A 15,959-nucleotide genomic window follows, 5' to 3' on the forward strand; every position below is an offset into this window, starting at 1 on the left:
TGCCTGGCCACGGGCACAGCGCCGGCCATACGCCCAAAGTCCTGCCCTGCATGCCTGGGGGCAGATTCCCAGGCCATGGCTTTGATCGCTTCCCAAGCCCGTGCATCTCTGCACACTGGCCTTTTCAGACACAGAGTTCGCTCGAAGGAGGCAGCGTGGGATGCCCATAATCAAGCAATCAGATGCTAATGGAATCCTTGCGTGGCCCAGCTGTCGCGCTCTCCCTGAGAGTGGGGGGCGCACCTTGGGTGTTGTGGGGGGAGAGCTGCATGCTGAAGCAATCAGACTGGCTGGAAAAGGCTGCTCCAGTTGCCACTTCCTGTAAGTGCGGGTGGACGTGTCAGCCAGGAGGCCCCTGGGAGTCTGGACTCCTGGGTTCTACTCCTGGCTCCCGGGCAAGTCACTCCCCATGGTCAAATCACACTCCTGCCTGGAGAATCCAGACCAGCAAGGCTCTCTCCAACCCTCCTTAGCTCTGTCTACACTAGGAACGCCCCATCTCACCTAGCCCTGTGCAAGGCAGGTCTCACTGCCGTGCCTCTTCAAGGTGGGAATTCCAGTTGGTTCCTGCTGGTCCCAGTTGGCAACAAACCTGGTCTGCCGGCTGCCAGTAGAAACCAATGGAGACCAGAGAGGAATCTCCCTGTGGGTAGCAAAGGCAAGAAGGTTGCATAGAGAGAGAGCTCTGCCCCTCGGCTGGGATTTCCATAGGGACCCATCAGATTTCAAGAGTTGAGTGCCTAACTCCCTTAGGCCCCTTTGCAAATCCCAGCCTATAAAGGGCTGTGGCAGCCCCAAGCGAACCCTAGTGTAGACAAGGCCATTGGGTGTACGGGAGAAGGGTAGAGACGACGGCATTTCTGCCCTGGTGGGCTCTCTCTGCCCTGCCACAGGAAAGCGTCGAAACCACAGGGCATGATGGGATCTTGGCGTCCCAAGGCGCCTGGTGGAAAATGTCATCCACTGAGCACCCTCGTCTCTCGTTGAGTTCAAGCAGCGTTGGGAGGCTCTGGACAGAGCTGAATAAATATTTACTGGCTATGAAGATACACATTAAAACAGCATCTCCATTCAGAGTAGGGCTAGTGTCTCTCTCTCATGAGGGGGTTGCCAGTTTAATGACAGGGCATTGTACTTCCCAGCGGGGAGCCCCCGGGCTGGGGACGCACAGAGTGGCAGAGGCTGGTGAATTTCTTCGCACGGAGCCTGTCAAGGTGATACCTCCCCTGGGTGATTGTTAATTAGAAAAGAAGAACAATGCCCCGTGTTTGACCATGAGAGGGAGTGATTGAAATGACTCTGGAGCCGGGGAGATGGATGGGAATGAGGGGAGAAAAGACGCCAGCCCCCGAGGACAGATCTGATACTCTCAGAAACATCTCAGAGGATCAAGGGAGCTGCGGAGACAGGTTTGACAACCCAGACTCTTTTGCTTCGCTCCAAGGAGCTCAGAGCCTTGGAGCCGGACTCAAAGCCTACTGGAGCCTTTCTGCTGGCTGCTGGTGTTGGACCAGGCCCCCGAAACACGGGTTGATCTTCAAAGGTGCAGCTGTCACTCTCGGCCCTGTCAAAGAAGGCTGGTGACTGCCTCGTCTTCCCTGGGTTTCCCAGGAGGTTGGCGGTGGACTGAGCAAACGTCTTTATCCCCCAAGGACATGGATCCAGGTTTGCTTGTCGCAACCGCTGCTCCATGGGCAGCGTGATCCTTCCAGACCATCACTGGAGCCACTCTAGCTACCTCCCACAGCATCGATCGGTTACTGAGGCTCCCATCCAGCAACGCACTTCCGCCTGGGCTTAGATTTAGCCGCGGGAGACTGGTCAAGTGCTTAAACTTAAGCGTGTGCTTGCTGGACCACAGCCTCGGTGCCATTCCCAGGAGGACGGGCTAAGATGGACCCAGATTCCCAGGTCTGCTCTCATTTGGGAGAGTTTGGCTCCTGATCTGAACTCCGTAGCCTGGACCAATCATTGATCGATATATATTTCCTTAGAGAAATATGGCCCAATCACAGGAGAGTCTTATAACCAAAGTTATCTGTGGTATTTATATACCGCTCCCATCACAGAAGCATCAGAACAGCGACTAGGTCACCTTTTCTCTCCCACTGGCCCACAACTTGTAACCATCCCTGGATGGACTGCGCATAGCTCCCTCTGGGGTCACTCACTACCCCTGCTCCATCATGCGGCCACGTATAAGACCAGGAAGCATCCGAATGCACGAACATCACAGTCCCACATCTGGACCTCTGTGGCAGCCCAGGGATTGTGACTCAGTCAGCTCCGCACAGCATGGCAGTGGCAGAGAGAATCCAGGTCTCCTGATTCCCAGGCTGTTCCAATCCACTAGGCCACGCTGCCTCTTTATCTCTAGTTTGTCCCCCTTCCTAACATTTCCTTCTTCTCTCTCCTTCTCTCTGCCACTTTCCTTCTCTCCTACCACCTTCTTGTTCCTCCTTTCTGTTTTCTCCCTCCTTCCTCCGGATCGTCTCTCGCTCTTTTCCCCTATTATCAGTCTACTTTTCTTCTGTCCTCCATTCCAGCCCATTCTCCCCTCCTTTAATTAGCTTTTCAGTCTTTTAATTAATAATAAATGCCAGGAGGCAACCGGAAGATTCACAAGTCAGAAGGGAATCGGACGGATGAACAGACCGAACGGAACCAAACGCGATCAAATAAAAAAACCCTAAAATGCAGCTCTACAAAAATTCACTCCCACGTAAACGATCAATTTCACCTATCGCTGAGCTCACATAAACCCGGGAAGAGCCAGGGAAGGTAACTGTAGTTACATGCGCAGGTCTGAATGCGGCTGTGAATAGACACCATATTTCCATTCCGAAGGCTGGCGCTTTGAACAAAGGTGCCGTTCGGAAGCCCACAGCTTCAGAGTGGAGGCCGCGGGAAGGGGGCTTGGAACATGATGTTCTTCAAGCTGGGTCTGTCGAGGCCTCGCTGCTGTTTGAGAAGCCAGTGTGGCTCCGAAGCTCGGGGCTTTTGCAAAGGGGAGGAGGCAGAAGGTACAGGAAACCCCAGGGTAGCCCACAAGTCAGGCCCGAGGGGTAAAATCCTGTCTCCACTGAAGTCAAGGGCAAAACTCCCATTAGCACTTTGTTCATTTGTGTGACAGCAGCATGTCAGGGAAATGACTGACAGCAAAGCCGATCCCCGTCGTGCGCGGGTCTCTGCCCCAAAGAGCTTATCATCTAAACCGGCCAGAGGGAGGCCGCTAGGATGTGTTGTTCCCCATAGTACAGGTGAGGGGATGGAGCGCTGGGTGGCAACATGATGTGGCTAAGGTTATACCAGGAATCTGTGGCAGGGCTGCAGTTGAACCCAGCTCTCCTGCAGCCTGTGCCTGACTCACAGGAGCGGACTTCCTCTTACGTTGTTGCTTGTGTCAGAGGCCCACAGAGCAGCTGGGCGCCCAGCCCCCCTTTGTCTATCTCTCCCTCAGACACTGAGATCTGGCACATCTCTTTGAAACCGGTCTACAGAGATTCTCCTGCAATATCCGTCACCTCTCGTCTCCAAGTCCGCTCAAGAGACAAGCAGCGTCTCAGACATTTCACTCCCGAGCAGTCTGCGTGAGCTTTGGAAGATAAAATCTTCCCTCGCTTTAATTTAGTTTTTACTTTCCCCTTCACTCTTGCTCCACTCCGTCGGCCTCTAATTAGCACGAGGCCATTTAAGACTTACCGGCTTGATCACCAACAGGACAGTTGGCGTCTTGAAAGGGTGTTTTCGAAGCCTGGAGGCCCCTGGCTCTCTGACCCTTCCATGATGACCCCGCTATGGTGTAGTCTGCATAACATCATCATCAGACGGGGAGGTTTCTTGGCTGGAGGAGGGGAGCCTGCAGGAGACATATGAGCACAGTGACCCTATTGCAGAGGAGGGCATGCCTGTAAGAAGGCAGCTAACCATTTGGGGGATGCCTGGCCATGGCCCTTCACGATTATTCAAGGCTCTGGGGCACTTTTCTCAAAAGCAGGGATGTTAGCCCTGGTGTCCCGGCGAGATCGCAAGGCCCCAGTTCAGCAAAGTACTAAAGCCTGAATAAGAATAATTAATAATGAATAATCCTCTCCCCAGCTGATATAGTTCCTGGGAATATCAGCTGCTCTTAAGAGAGAGAACTCACGAGCCGTGGGACCTGTGCACCAAGTCAAAAGCTGTCGCCACCTCTGTCGCTATAATTTTAGTCTCCTTAGATTTCAGGCCAACAGTAAATGTAACTGAGTAGTCTGTGGACACTGTTAGTGGGAGCAGCAATTCCTCATCAATCCAGACTGAATAATTAACGAGAAAGGCCTCTCTCAGCTAAGGGGCATTGCAAGCTGCAGACAGGGGTTTGCTCTCTACATTCATCAAGGAAACAAGCTGCAGATGGACTGGAGAGATTGGATCTTTTCCTGTGAATCAAAACCTCACCATCTCTATGCATGATCCCTGGCACTGCACATGCAAGTTAGGGGTGCAATCATGTACGCTGACCAGTTAGGATTCACCCTGACACCCTCTTTCTTTTCAACATGAGTTGTGTCTACATGGCTCAGAACGACTCCTGTCTGGAAGACTCTTGGGAATCCCTGGTTTATATCATTAGGGAAGGACACATTTGTTCCTTGATCATCACTGAAGTGAGCTGTAGCTCACGAAAGCTTATGCTCAAATAAATTGGTTAGTCTCTAAGGTGCCACAAGTACTCCTTTTCTTTTTGCGAATACAGACTAACACGGCTGTTACTCTGAAACTATAGGAACTGTATGATAGTAACCCTCAGAGGCCCCAATGACTGTCAGGGCCCCATTATGCAAGGTGCTGTACATACACATATTGGGAGACAGTCCCTGTCACGAAGAGCCTACAGACTGCATAGATCAGACAGACAAAGGCAGGAAGGGTAAGCAGAAGCAGAGAGAGCTACTTCCCCTTTCCCCCTGCCAGTTCAAGAACAAATCTGGCTGTCAGCATCTATGAGCTGCCTCACTCTTCTATTGCACTTCTCACCATTAGATCTCAAAGCGCGTCACAAATGGGGCCGGCTCATCAACCCTATTTTGGGGCAAAGGAATAAAGTTGATGTAAAGACACCTTTAACCTCCCCCACCTACCGTCCAGCCTCTGCACCCAGGAGCTGGACCCATGCTGCTCGCTGAGGATTGGAGACAGGGAAGCACATGTGCAAAGCGCAAGCATCGCACGTCTGCAGACAGCAGTAAATCCTGGGTGCAAATGAGCAGAACGAGCCATTTGCCATGGCTGCAATTAGCCGTTCAACCCTAACTCGCCATTTCCATGCATGAGCCCTGGCACTGCCCCTGCAAATTAGGGATGCAATCTGATTTAAGCATATATATATATTAAACCAGACCCCTAATATCCCAAAGACCGGAACTGGCCGTGTCAACAGCAGCAATGGCCTCCCCCCAGCGCTGCAAGCCGCTTTAATTGATCCCATGCTGCTGGCAAATGCTTGGACTTGCAGTCCCCCTTTACTTTCGTAAGTCACATCCACGCTCCAGCCCGGAGGCCCTGCTGTGATCTAGCAAGTGTGCAGGGAAATGTAACATCCCGGCCAGGCTCAGAGCAGAGGCCGGCTTTCACCACCAGCAGCCTCTCAGGCAAACGTTAACAAATAAAGCGTCTGGTCTACCTGCAATATAATTACACACAAGATGAAGTGGGAAATATACCTTACATTTAATTAATAACTAGTGCAGTTAAAAGTACCCTGCATGCTCCTTCGCTGACGGCAAGAACACTGTGTGCTGTACTTTCACCTTAATTACTAGCTGTCTCCCGTAGGGCAGAACAATAAGGGACAAGACATTTTCCTTTCCGGCGAACCCGGCTCGCCTCTGTAAGTCAGCCTGCAAACAGTGCTCATCCATCCACTAGTACCCCAGACCACCAGGCTCCTTGCCCTCCCATGTACCGTTCCCCCGGATCACCAGCCTCCCTGTTCTCCCAGGCACCACTATCCCTACCCACCATCGGTGTTCACCAGCACTTTCCACGAGTGCATGTTCACCACTACTTCCTTGATTGCGGAACACCTGTGTTCCATGGTGACTTCTTCTTGCTGGTGCACCTATTCACCAGTACTTCCCCATGCGTGTAACACTGGTGTGATCCCTTTTTACTGCTACATTTATTCACCAGTACTTCTCTATGTGTGTAACACCATTGTGATCCCTTTTCACTGGTGCACCTGTTCACCAGTACTTCCCTGCTTCGAGCGTGTAACACCAGTGTGACCCTTTTGCACTTGTGCAGCTATTCACCAGTACTTCCCTGCGTCCTTAAGTGTGTGACACCAGTGTGACCCTTTTGCACGTGTGCATCTATTCACCAGTACTTCCCTGCTTCCTAAAGTGTGTAACAGCAGTGTGATCCCTTTGCACTAGTGCAGCTAAGCACGAGTATTTCTTAGCTGACCACCCCAAATGACTACACACCCTGAGAGCTGAAAGCATTAGGAGAAAAGTTATGGACTGAAACTAGAATCAGAATGCAAATGGCCTGACTTGGTTCGGTTGCCAGAACTGCTCCATGTTTAATTATTCTCACCTAACACAAACAAACAGCTCCAAATGAAAAAAAAAAAGAAAGCATGCTCTCTTCTTTTTTGGTCAGCAGCAGCAAGAATAGACAAAGTGTCTTGTATCTATGGCTGGATAATTAGATCTAGGCTGAAATGATGAAAAGATATTTGGAAGCTTTGAGGCAGAACTCTTTGAAGCTGTAAATCCTGTGAAGACAGCATCACTGCAAGGGCCTACTGAGAGATATTTACTTAGGGCCAGCCTTCTGTCACACACAGTGAGCGAAGCCTATAAATAAACAGGTTACCCAGCACCAAAGATTGAAGTTTCACCGCAAAGAAGTCAAGCCCTGTGCTCATGGGGCGGGGGCGTGTGCATCACTTTGGTGATTTTGTTTTCTGGTTGGCTTCAGGGATTGTGTGCACAGAGGGATGGGGGAAGGAAGGAGAGAGAATGCGTGTGTGTTTCGAGTGTGAGCTGCGTGGGTGGGGCAGGCTTTGTGTTAGTGTGGTTTGTATGTGTATGTGCAGTGATGTGTTTCTTTGTGTATTGTGTGTGCGCTATGTGCTTCTATCAGGGTGGGAGAGCATGGGAAGGGCATGCTTGTGTGTGGTGTGTGTGCATTTCTTTGCGTGCAGGTGTGTGCTCTGTGGATGTATGCAGGTGTGGGAATAGGGCCACCGGATAGCAAGTGCAAAAAATCGGGATGGGGGTGGGGGGGGGGGTAATAGGCACCTATATAAGACAAAGCCCCGAATATCGGGACTGTCCCTATAAAATCAGGACATCTGGTCACCCTAGGTGGGAAATGCATGTTGATTTGTGTTGTGTGTACGTTGGTTGTATGCTGTGTGTGTGTGGTACCTGTGCATTGACTGGTGTAAGTATGATTATGTTTGTGAGTTCAGCTGTGTTCTGTGTGTGTGATAGGTATATGTGGATAGACTTGTATGTGGTTCTGCGTGTGAGTTCAGCGCTCTGTGTGTGTGTGTGTGTGTGTGTGTGTGTTACTGGTGCATTGACTTGTATGTGATGAGGTGTGTGAGTTCAGCTGTATGGAGGTGTGTGTGTGTGTGGCACCTGTGCATTCACTTGTGTGTGAGTTCAGCTGTATGCTGTGTGTGTGTGTGAGTGTGTGTGGTACTCGTGCGTTGACTCGTGTAAGTGCGGTTCGGTGGGTGAGTTCAGCAGTGTGTGTGGTACATGTGCATGGATTTGTGTGCACTGTGGCCAGGCGTGTGAGGGTAGGTGTGAGCTCTGCATGTGTTGGTGTCTGAGCGTGCATGGTGCGGGAGTCGGTGTGTATAAAGGGTCGGGGTGCGGGCATGCCCAGTAATACCAACAATGACAATCATTACTCATTATCCATCAGGCCCGCGCCATATTGACCCGCTGGGTTCTACACAAAGGAGTCCACAGACGGCTTCAGCCCCAAACCCCAAGTCAGCATCAACACCTCTCCCATGCTCTGTCTTCCCCTCGCTTTTCGGTCTCTGCCCCTCTTTCTCCCCCCCTCCGCCCCCCGTTCTCCCTCCGCCGCTCACCCCCTTTCCCGCCTCTCCCCGGATCGCTGCAATCTCCGTACTGAGCAGCAGACTCACGAGCTAACTGGAAATGGCCCTGAAGACTGACCAGAGGGGTTCAGGCTGCACCGTAACAAGCTGAGTGAGCCGAGGGAGGGGGGACGGGGAGAAGATCCAGCCTGTGGCTGCGGCAAAGGCAAAACTGGGGGCTTCTCACCCCCGACTCCAGCCCACCTAAAGCACCAAGAGGCCACGGGGCTCTTCATGGGGGCAGGGCCCTGGTTTCCCTCCCTGGGGTGAGCTCCCATGTTCTCTCTGCACCTCAGGATGGAGACACCCCTGCCCCCTTCACCCCCATACCCTGCCCTTCACCCCCTACCCTGCCCCCTTACCCCCACATACCCTGCCCCCCATGCCCCTACCCTGCCCCCGACTGCCATACCCTGCCCCCTCACACCCCCATACCCTGCCCCTTCACCCCCTACCCTACCCCCTCACTGCCATACCCTGCCCCCTTCACACCCCCGTACCCTGTCCCCTGACCACCATACCCTGCCCCCTCACTGCCATACCCTGCCCCCTTCACCACCCTACCCTGCCCCCTTCACCCCCGATCCTTCTAGCAGCCAGGGGCCTCAGCCCTGCACCCTCAGCCTGTGGGCCTTCACCTTGCCAAGGGGCCCTCCTTTGGGGCTGCGCCGGGAATGCACCGGCTCTGGTGTGTGCGATCATCCCGCCTACTAGCGGCAGGAGCCAAGAGACGATAAAAGCCCTGCTACTGCTGAGGGAGAATGGAGACGCCTCTTTAACTCCCTGCGGGTGCCTGCTGGGCATTTAGCCAGGGGCACGCTGAGGCCTGGTTCCGTCCCCTGGGGAGAGGGTGATATTCGGGCTAAACCCTTCCCTCCCTGGGACGATCTGGCCCGAGGCCCACGGGGGCTGCGCCCACCTCTGGGACATGGCCACAGGCTCTTATGAAATCCTGAGCCCAGAGCTCCCCAGCCGCCTGCCTCCTTTCCACCCCGCCCAGGTGCCGTCCACTCAAGCTGGGCAAAACAACAGTCACACAATCAGGCGAAGGTTTCTAACCATCAGAGGAGTGAAGTTCTGGAGCAGCCTCCCAAGGGGAGCAGTAGGGGCAAAAAAAGCAAACTGGCTTCGAGACTGAGGCTGACATGTTGAGGGAGGGGATGGGATGGTGGGACTGCCGATGGTGGCATGTAGCTGATCTGCAACTGCTAGCAGCCAATATCTCCAGTGGCCGGTGATGGGACACTAGCTGGGGAGGGCTCTGAGTTGCTGCAGAGAATTATCTCCCAGGTATCTGGCTGGTGGGTCTTGCCCTTATGCTCAGGGGTTAACTCGTCACCATATTTGGGGTCAAGGAGGAATTTTCCCCCAGGTCGGATGTGGGTTTTTCACCCTCTTCTGCAGCATGGGGCACTTGTAGGTTTCCTAGTATCAATGATGGAGTCTCTGTACCTTGAAGTCTTTAAACCATATATATATAATGTCATATAATATCAGAGTTGGAAGGGACCTCAAGAGGTCATCTAGTCCAACCCCCTGCTCAAAGCAGGGCCAATCCCCAATTTTTGCCCCAGATCCCTAAATGGCCCCCTCAAGGATTGAACTCACAACCCTAGGTTTAGCAGGCCAATGCTCAAACCACTGAGCTATCCCTGATTTGAGGACATCAGTCACTCAGCCAGAGGATAGGAGCCAGTTACAGGAGTGGGTGGGTGAGGTTCTATACCCTGCAATGGGCAAGACATCAGACAAGATGAGTCTGTGAGTCCGTAATCAGGAGATGTTAATAAGGAAAAGGGAGTTCCATTGAAATGGAGAAAGGGGCCTGCAGTCGGAGCCTAAACAGAGCTTGGGGCGGGGTCTGCTTGGAGAGGAGCCAGATGCTTTGATTCTGCCGAGATAAAATGCCCAGGGAAGCGTTGGCAGCCAGAGACAGGAGACCACCAGCAGCAAAGCCCCTGCCCTGGTGTGTGCTCCCCCCCGAGATGGGGGCAATTCCTTGGGCATGACCATGAGACAGATTCCCCCAGTACCTTCTTGAGCCAAAGGGACCGTGCCGTGGAGATTCCACTCCCCAGTTGCCATGGCTGGAAATGACCCTCCTTCATAAGCACTTTTTGTCTACGGATCTCAAAGCGCTTTACCAAGCACATCAGTAGCACTAGCCCCAGTCTACAGATGGGGAAACTGAGGCACAGCCAGGGGACATGACTTGCCCAGGGCACCTTGCAGCATAGCCAGGAACAGAACCCACAACTCTGGTGTCCCAGGCTGCTGTGTGAACCACTAGGACACGCTGCCTCCTCTGTTCAGCTACTCTGACTGATGGGCACTTTAGAGAGGCGCACACAATAATCAAGGCCCCTTTAAGATCCAGCCACTATGTGGGAAAGCAAGCAGGCGGGGAGTGGGGGAACAAGAAAAGCGGCCTTTGTTGGGCCACTGGAGCCAGAGAAACAGCCTGGACCCTCCTGGCCCCAATCTAGCAATGCCCCCTACACTGACTCCAACAATCAGCAGAGCGGCTGGGGACGTTTGATGTTTGCAGTGTCAGTGGCCGCAGCATTGAATTCCCCAGGCCACCTGAAGGGCCCTGAGCCAGAGCCACTCAGAATGCGGGCACCCCGCAGGATTGTGGGAAGAGACGTTCTTTTATTCTGGGCCATTGGCAGGGGCATAGGGGAAGCGGAGGGTGGGGTGGGGGGCGTTCAACCAACCAACTGGGTTTCTTTACGTTAACCCTTCTGGTGCCGAGATCACACTTGTGTTGTGCGTGGCACTAGGCTCCGTTGGGGCTCTCAGTGCCCCTGCAACCAGCTGAAGCTGGTGAATTTTGAGCCCGTAAGTAACATCACTGCCGTCCTTCCGTGCCTCGGTTTCCCCACTTGTAAACAGGGAGTGGGGGGTAACAATCCTTCCTAACTGTGTGTAGGCTGGGGGTACCTCCAATTTCCAGCTCTGGCTGAGCGAGCGTGCTAAGAATAGCAGTGCTCTGAGGTGGGCAGCGTCTCAGCCAATCCCCCACGTACACACCTGGGGTTTGGGACGGGACTGTACTGGCTGGCTAGTCCAGGCATCTGCAACTACACTCCTACTTACAGCACGCTAGTTCGCTTGGGTGTATCGACCGGAACTGGAATTTACCCCCCCACTCTGGGGTAGACATACCCCCATGAGCTCTTCAGGACAGGGGCTGTCCCTCCCTGCAGACAACGGGGTGCCCGGTCTCGGCTGGGGTCTGTGCTGCTGTATGGATCACAGCAACAGTTCCCTTCAAGCCGTGTTCTCCAGGGCAGAGGCTCATGCAGGTGAATGCACCCCTTACTTCTAATTAACCCCTAGCGTAGCTGCCAGCCACCAACCCGACTTGTACTAACGCATCTGCGAAGACTTAGCAGAACCCTGCTTTTATCACCCTCTCTGCCTCAGTTTCCCATCTGTCCCTCTCTGCCTCAGTTTCCCATCTGTAAAATGGCAACAGTAATGCTTCCTCTGTCTGGCCGGCCTCTTTAGAATGTGAGCAATTGGGGGCAGAAGGTGCCTCTGGCTGTGCTCTTGGGAGGCTGCATGGCCTAGTGGATCGAGCAGCAGCCTGGGACTCAAGAGACTTAAGCTGTGTTCCTGATTCTGCCACTTGCATGACCTGTGGTCAGTCATTTCAGCCTTGATCCACACACGGGCTTAGGCCTAAACTGGGGTTTAGGTGCCAAAGTCCTTTTGTGCATATGGGTCTGTCTGTGCCTCGGTTTCCCTTATCTGCAAAATGGAGATAACCTGTGCTGACCGCTTTCCGAAAGCACTTTGCAGTCTACTGATGAAGCGTTGCGGATTATTATTGTACAGCGCCTGGCACAGCAGGACCCCAATCGCAAGTGACAAGAACACGGTGGGAGTCCTGCACTGGGCCAGGACAGACTGGTGACCCCTCCCTGTCTGTGTCACTGAGCCCATTTCTAACACATCTGACTGTTGTTTTGCTGGTGACTCCCATTTCTACTCCTCTTTTTTATTCTCACCTCAGTGGGGATTTTCCCTTTTATAATCGAAATATTTGGGCGCGGTTCTAACTTCAAATAAATAATAAACACAGCCAGTCCTCCCCTGGCCCCCAGATTCAGCAGTCAGCCACTCCTCTTACCGTGCGCCCCTTTGCCATCCTACTCGATAATGCCCCATAACTACCCCTAATCAGCCAGCCACGCCAGGCTCGAATGGGGGTTCTCTTCATGCAGAAGAAAACTCTCCATTCCCACTGTGGTTAACAGCTTGGATTTATTTGGCAGTTGAATTTGGAGTGATTTTCAGTGAGGCAGCCAGCGTGTTTCACTCCCCCACCCCCGTTGTCTAAGCCTCTGTGTTTGACAAAGCTTTTCTGATCAGCTGTGGGTGTATGTTTCATTTCAGCCCATAACCACATTGAATCTCAGGGCTTTCAAAATCAACGCAGAGACACAGCTGAGGCAACAATTGCTCTTTTCCACCAGACTTTCCTCCCCCCATCCAATTTCTAAGATACCACTCCAAGATAGGAACTTTCTCCAGATTCCCCCCGCCCTCCACTTACCTAGATTGGTCTCTAGCCAGTTTCATCAGCGTCTCTGCTGGGAGAGTTCGCACTGATGCCCCGTCTGGTTGGATTGACAGCCAATCAGTTCATAATTGCCTCCTGCTTCATTTTGAAAGGAGGCAGCTGGAGAACTGGCCTTAGGGAATCAGCCCCTGTTTGCAGAGCAGGTAACTAACCAAGTAATATGCTCTGGTTGGTCTGGTTCAGGCAAAGGTTAATCCTGCACCTAGCGCTCAGCCTCCTTCTGGGGTCGCTGGTAACAGAGACGGATCTTACAGATAGCCCGTCCAGCTGTGAACATCTGGAACTTGAGTCCTCCAGGGACTGAAAGAAAATCAATTCGTATTGGCAGTTCTTGGATTAACTAAAAGGCCCTCTTTAAAAGCAGGTGATAAATGACTGGCGAGGAATGTGAAAAGCTGGTCTGGGGAACATCTCTGTAGGGCTGTAAAGTTGTTGAACACAGCAGGGAAGCGTCTTTAAATTGCTCCCCGCGATGTGTGCCTGTGTGCACAGATGATGACAGAGACTCACTGCGCCCACAGACACCTGGTATGCAAACACAGAGCGCACACTTGCGTGGATACACATACACACACACACACGCTCGCTCACTCTTCCGTTCAAGATGCCCTGCCCTTAAGCGCCCGGTTCCCTGGGCACTGCCCAGTACCCGGACACAGCAGGGCAGTAGGTTTTGCATGTCTCGCGGCTGCTGTTAAAAATGCAGCATTTGTCAACCTTTCCCACAGGGGGGACTCTGAGACCTGCCAGTTTCCCCCAGTGCCATGGTAGAATGGGAACTGTGGGGTAGCTGTTGGGAAACGCCACCTCTTTCCTGGCAACCGACTGCTGCTCAATGGACCAATATCGATTCCAGGGGCTAAATTCTGCTCTCAGTTATAACGGTATCAAGACAAAGTGACTCCATGGAGGCCAATGGGATCTGTGTGGCCACTGAGATTCGGGCCAGTCTTATTTACATGCCTAAAGATGGGCTTGGCCTCATTTCAGGCTCCAAGGTGTTGACCTAAGTGACTTGCCCAAGGTCACACAAGCAAGTCAGTTTCAGAGCCGGGAACAGACCCCAGTTTCCCTGACTCCTGTCCACTGGGAGATGAAGGGGAGGCACATTCCCTGCCCTGGGGAGGCTACCGGCTAAACAACCTGGGCAATGCCAGAGTGGCAGCTGTAACTCCCCACCCTAGATCCCAACCACTGCAGAGCTGTGGGGTGCAGCTGGAATGTGGCTTTTTGCACCAGCTCCATCTCTCTGGACGATACAGTTGAGGCCAGTAAAACCTCAGCTAGCAAGAGGCAGGGTGGATCTCAGACGGCATTTCCTTTTCCTTCCCTCTCCCCACCCTCCTCCTCAGCTAGGATCGTTTGTGCTATTCTCCTTTTTGGCCCAAAATAACCTAACAGGGTCCACAGCTCCAGTGCCTGGGCTGGGAAGGGCTGGCCAGAGCTGGGACTGTAAACAGAGGAAGAGCCTTGGCTCAGGTTTTCTGCCTCACGCCCGGTTCTTGCTGGAAATCCATCCCTTTCTCGCCTCTCAAGAAGGAAGGTCAGGGCCGTATTCCGGAGCGGGTGCTGGCAAGGCGGGTGGCTTCCCTGGGCGTTTGGGGAGGGGTGGGGCGTTGGGGTTCTGTTGTCTCTTTTCGATACAAGAATGAAGGTGGAACGAAGGGGGACCAGGCTGGATCGGGGTGAGCAGGGGGAAGTGCGGGGGGGGGGGGGCAGGAATCTTCTCCAAGATTGACAATGGGATTGGACAAGCAGCAGCTCAAGATGGGAGTAATTAACGTCTTTCTGATTAAAGATACTCAATAAGGCTGGGAAACCACGTTTTGTCATCAACCTCCGTGCAATCAGTCGCTAAGTAACACATGGATATTTACACTGGAAGACCAGTCCGGGCCTCCTGTGCTCCCTGGTGGCAGTAGCCCAGCTCCTTGGCTACATGGGGGCAGGTGTCAGGGTCCTGCCCAGCTGGTGCCTCAAGCCACCCCCACTGGGGATGGCGTTAGGCCAGGGGATTGCATCAGGTTTGTTTCCCTCTTGAGCTTCCTCTCGCTGGGCTTAGCCTGCCGATGCTGCTCCTGGCAGGGAAGGGAAAGGTGGCCTTGTGGGAAGGAAATGCTGCCCTACAGATCCTGCCCATCGGGGGGGCACTGCCCCAGCCAGAGAGTGTGGGGGTGCTGTTTAGCCAGGAGGAACAGGGCATTGTCCGGCCATGCGATATGGGAGCACTGCACACCCATGCTTAGCCAAGGATACGGGGTGGTGCCTAGAAATGAGGGTGGGGGGTGCTGCCTAGCCATGGGCCATGGGGATGCTGCTCAACCATGGCCTATGGTTTGTACGTTCTGCGATTTGCTGCCCTTTGGTAGGATAAGAGTTTGCTGGCATTCGACAGGACGGGGCCCGTTACTGGACGCGATGGGGTGGGGGATGCCAACGGGAACAGGATCGGGCCCGTTAACAGGAGCCAGCGCCGACCCCAATCCCAGCAGAACATGCCCGGACAGCGGCTGCTCTGGGGGCTGCAGTTCGCTCCGCACGCGGCCAGGCTGCCCCAGATCCCGAGCTCTTGGCCAAAGGCAGGGCGGGCCGACCCTGGCTTTTCTGGCTCACCTAAGTGGTTGGGGGGGGCATCATGAGGGGCTGGCACAGGGCTGGGAGCCCCGTGAAGGACCATGGCTGGATGGGAGGGTGCTTGAGATCAAATTCCCCCTCCCAACTCTGGAGAGCCCCCCCACTTGTGTCAGGCAAGATGCTGATGTGCCCCTCTGGCTCCCCAAACCTCCCCCCACTGGATCAAAGGCTGATCTGGCCCATTCCCCGGGGACCTGGCTGGCTCTGTAACAGCCTGAGACCTGCCTAGCGAGGCGCAAGGCCCACAGCCGCAGGCGGACTCCCGGGCCAAGTTCAGCCCCGGTGTGATGCAGGCTTAACCCCGCGGGAGTCCATGGCGCCGTCATGTTTCACCAGGGCCCTGGTGGCATGGGTGAAAAGCTGCCGTCCGTGGCACCACAGAGAGGAGACTGCTCTCTCGGCGAGGCTGTTTACTAGGCATGCTTGCGCACACTCATTTGCACACACACACACCCCACTCATGCATGCACGCCCTCACTTGCAGGTGCACACACGCATCCGTACACTCACACCTGCACTCGCACACACACATGCTCACACACTAACCCAGCTCATCCTCCCCAGGGCTGCACCACCCAGTCTCACTGAATCAGGCCCCTCAAGCTTGGGAGGAAGATGAGGGGGAAA

Source organism: Caretta caretta, chromosome 25 (genome assembly GCF_965140235.1).
Source record: "Caretta caretta isolate rCarCar2 chromosome 25, rCarCar1.hap1, whole genome shotgun sequence".
Classification (NCBI taxonomy): Eukaryota; Metazoa; Chordata; order Testudines; family Cheloniidae; genus Caretta; species Caretta caretta.